Source organism: Nicotiana tomentosiformis, chromosome 2, assembly GCF_000390325.3.
Source record: "Nicotiana tomentosiformis chromosome 2, ASM39032v3, whole genome shotgun sequence".
Lineage (NCBI taxonomy): Eukaryota > Viridiplantae > Streptophyta > Magnoliopsida > Solanales > Solanaceae > Nicotiana > Nicotiana tomentosiformis.
The window spans coordinates 126,827,139-126,831,646 of NC_090813.1; the positions used below are offsets into that span (position 1 = coordinate 126,827,139).

Here is a 4,508-nt window from a genome sequence, read left to right on the forward strand (position 1 = left end):
AAAAATTTATTTTATTCGTGTAATTGGTAGTTTTCAGAATCTATGCAACTTTTATTTTAATTTTAGGTTTTATTTTTCTTAGTCTTGTACTTTCTTAATTAGATAAAACTTAAAGTAATATTCATTGATAATATACAATTAACTATACATCACATAGATTATTTGCTACAAATAAACTAAATTTATGAATTAAACCAAATATATTTTATTTATTGGCGATTTACTTTCTCATAAAAAGAGGGATAATATCTATATTTATTATTAACTCGATAAATTCTCTTTTTAAAATTTTATTGATGTTTCTTAAAGCCCCCGCAGTTTACTAGTGTATGATAAATGACATATAACATATATTACGTCTTTATAAGTTTGGTGTATGAAAATGGCAGATAGGGGTATTTCTGCCCAACTACTCCAAAGACGATTACCGAGAACAAAAGGAAATGCACTAAATTACTTCACCAGTAAAGAGAAGTGTGCTTTACAGATCTGTACTTTTAATGTGAGTTGGTGTGCCCATCACGAGAAACCATAAGAAAACGTCAAAAAATCTATAGAAGATGAATGATTTTGGATTGTCGTGGATTTCTGGCTCCGGGGATTTAAGTTAAATATATTTATAATGTAAATACTTTTTACATTATTAATGTATTTTAACACATGGTATCATATTAGTTACTATTCTTATTATATATTATCGATTATTTGATTTATCTGTGATTACTCGTACTAGTATTTAGTGTACATGCGTTATACGTGTGCTTAGCGTCAGTCAATAAAATATATGTATATGAAGAACATATAAATCAAGTTATCAAATGCTAACTTTAAAAATGTCTACATTAAGTTAATATTTTACAATAAGTATATAGTATAAATACTTTTTACATTACTAATGTATTTTAACACATGGTATCATATTAGTTACTATTCTTATTATATATTACTGATTATTCGATTTATTTGTGATTACTCGTATTGTATAAATATTTTTGACATGATTAGTGCGTGAAATTTTATTTTTTTTAAGAATATGTCCCCTTGGGTCATAGCTCTCTAATCTATTTCCTTAATGATAATCTTTTTCTACAATGTGATGTTGAGATATCTTAACGATTAAACGCACAAAGCTTCTTTCCTTCCAAAAGAAAAGTTTATCGAACTTCATAGCTAGAGCATCACGTTATAGAGCAGAATAATTAGCCCACCGTGTTGTTGTTTTTTCCCCCACCTTGTTAATCAATATAGTACTATTTCGTCACTACATTATCAAATACAATTAGAGCTGGTTCTAATCCATTCTTGTTAACCAACAATTTTGGAGAAGAAAGAAATTTTATATTTACTCTTTATATCAAAAAACCTGGAGGTTAAGATAATGATTGATATACCAAATATCCGATACTTATAACGCGGTGGGCATTTGGTCTAGTGGTATGATTCTCGCTTAGGGTGCGAGAGGTCCCGAGTTCAATTCTCGGAATGCCCCTTTCATTTTAAATTCTTTTGAGTGGCGCACTATTTCCTTGAAATTTTTGAGTTGAGCGGAAGGTCCATAATATGGGTAAAAGAGAAGGGTTGACTTGAAATTTACGCACACGAAGAATATTTTCTATTCTGTACAACTAGTTTTATTTCAAATTTTGATCGCTCAAAGTCTCAAACCATCCACAAAAGCTGAGATCTGCTACATTCGCCCATGGGAATCCTTTTTAGAGTTCATGCGACAAAACTAGTTTGCAAACGATATGGTAATTAGACCATACTGCATCATGATTTCCCAGTAAATCATTTATTATCCATTTATCCGATTAATCCTTCTACTTACCTGATTTATAAATCATAGTTGATATTCCATTAATGGATAATCAAATTCGAAAGGTTGACAAAATTATGAAAGATCATGCATGCACGTCAATGTTAAACATAATATATCTTCTATATTATTATAAAAGTATGAATATAATGCCGATTTACGAAAATAACCTTAAAATATTAAGCATAATAACTCACAATAAAAGAACATAACCGGAATTCTAGATATTTGTCTATTAGTTGTCACGACCCAAACTGGAGGGTCATGACTAGCACCCGGGCCATACTTGCCGAGCACCAACGTACATTTTATCTAACCTTTCTTATTATCTAGGGCCGATGAGATCAACATAAATGGTGTAGACATGAATCATGAACAATCAACAATGACAGATAATGGTATGAACATGCGTAACATGGGCCGATAAGGCTGTCATGAAGCTATATATAAGGTACGAGCTGCCAAGCTGTCATAAGAGACTATATAACAAAAATCAGCCGCCAAGGCAATCCAAACTATACAAGAGTCGACACCTGTCTACGAGCCTCTAAAGGAACATAAGTGCTGCAACATCGCCGGAACATGGCCCCGAGATACCCATAATGTTTATAACAAAAATGCATACCAAGACCACGGCAAGTCCGGAGAAGGGATCTCGCCAATAACCGCTGAACTGGGCAGTCTACTGTGGTGGGGGAGCTGCGTCTACTTGTCTATCAGGACCTGCAGCACGACATGCAACGTCCACAAATAAAAGGAACGTCAATATGAATGAAATACCGAGTATGTAAGGCAGGAAGGCATAAATAAGAACAATAATGTAAGTAGGGATAAAGAATATAATACTTCTAACATCCGAGTGCCTTTGAGGGCGTCTGACATGAAATGCATGATACATATATATACTTTTAAAAATATACACCTATGTGGGCATCATCATCATCATATCGTACCCAGCCGTCATAGGCTCGGTAAAAACGTATCCGGCCATTATAAGGCTCGGTAGAATCATATCCGGCCATGTGGAGCTCGGTAAAACCTAACTGATCAGTGGTTGCACAATAGGTGTCATACCCGACCGACTATAGCACGACTCGGTAGAGTAAAATAGGTACATATATATATATATATATATATATATATATATATATATATATATATATATATTGGACTCATTGGAATCTCATTCTGAACCTTTCGGAGTGACGTAAGGTCGGTAACCTCTGTATACGTTATTAGGACTAACTTTTCATCATGGATCTTATAAGAATCTGGAAGTACCAACAACATTGATAACATAAGAATAAGAGAAACAACATCAACATCAATCGTTCCATAAAAAGGAAAACAATGTAAGTACTGCTAGCTTCTAAGAGTGGAGTATCTTTGGAAGCTCGTTCATTACATTATGTACAATCGGAGTCGTGCAAAAGAAGGAAAGAGATAGCCTCACATACCTTGTATATACTGCCCAATCTCAAGCTATGCAAATATCACGACTCCTTAGTCTACAATAAGAGAAATGATACTATCGCTATCGTTTAAGCGTCATAACTGTTATACATCGACCGCAACCTATTAAACGATGAGACGGACAACACCTACCCTATTTATATGACTTTCCAAAAGTTAAAAAAATCATAAAAAAGCCCAAACAACATCAATAATAATCATATTAAGCATCCCAAAATAGTCCACCAACCAACAACATTACTAACAAGCCTTTCGATAGATAACTCACAGGTTCTAGCTTCAACGACTTAGCCGTAACTTGGATAATCTTAAATACATGTAGAGTAGGAGGTTATCTACCTTTAAACAGATAGAACAACTCCAATTTGACCTTAATTCACCACGAACTATCCTTCCAATGCTGCCACAAGAACAAAAAAGTGAAACTAGTAATTTGTTAGGGTTTTTTGGCACTAGAATCACTTTAGAAGACTTGAAATCATCAAGGGTTGATATTAAAAATTTGAGGGAGTATTTTAAAGAATATAAACCACTTAGAACAACCTCCCATACAAGCTGGAACCACACAAAAATAGCAACAATAAGAAGAACAAAAAACATACTAGTGCCACGGGATTCCCGACACTTGATTTGTGTTGTTTGGGTTTTGGATCATGAGAGAACCTTGAGAGAGTGTTTTTAGGTATCTAGGGTCTGAAGATAATGAAAAATAATGATATAACATGGGGTTAAGTCATCTCATATATATCAATATATCTCAACCGCCTATGTCGGCCCCATAAAGAGCTGCTTGCGCAGTCTCGCAAAAATGCGAATATCTCTCTACTCCAATATCGTATCGATGAACGGTTTAATGCGTTGGAAACTAGACTCATAGATATTAAATTTTATGGGTAGATAACACAATATTCCAAGTAATTTGGGAGAAAAACTTAGTAACATTTGACCTAAAGTTTAAGTAAAATTATGAACGTAAGTTGCAACAACTTTTGTCGACTTTTGTTTCATAATTCGATTGAATTCACGACTTATGATACGGATATTATATGATTCAAATACCTTAAAACACGACCTCTTGAGAATATTAAGCACTTCTAGTTTTACCCAAAAATATAGGTTACAATATCCTTGATTCGTTGAATTTCTAATACTTGTTAACCACTCTTATACACCCTTGTATAATTTAAGACCAATATGATTAAATTTTTATCATCTTAAA

General features: G+C 33.5%; 1 long non-coding RNA gene and 1 other non-coding gene across 2 annotated transcripts; one reads left to right on the forward strand and one right to left on the reverse strand.

The window, feature by feature from the left end:
- Positions 1–1,417: 1,417 nt before the first annotated feature.
- Positions 1,418–1,489, forward strand: TRNAP-AGG (transfer RNA proline (anticodon AGG)). Its single transcript has one exon. It is a non-coding gene; the product is annotated as a tRNA-Pro (tRNA).
- Positions 1,490–3,136: 1,647 nt separating this feature from the next.
- LOC138905342 (uncharacterized) lies at positions 3,137–3,692 on the reverse strand. The gene is made up of 2 exons (XR_011413539.1): positions 3,629–3,692; positions 3,137–3,324 (listed from the first exon to the last, which is right to left on the reverse strand). It is a non-coding gene; the product is annotated as an uncharacterized lncRNA (long non-coding RNA).
- Between the last annotated feature and the right edge of the window lie 816 nt (positions 3,693–4,508).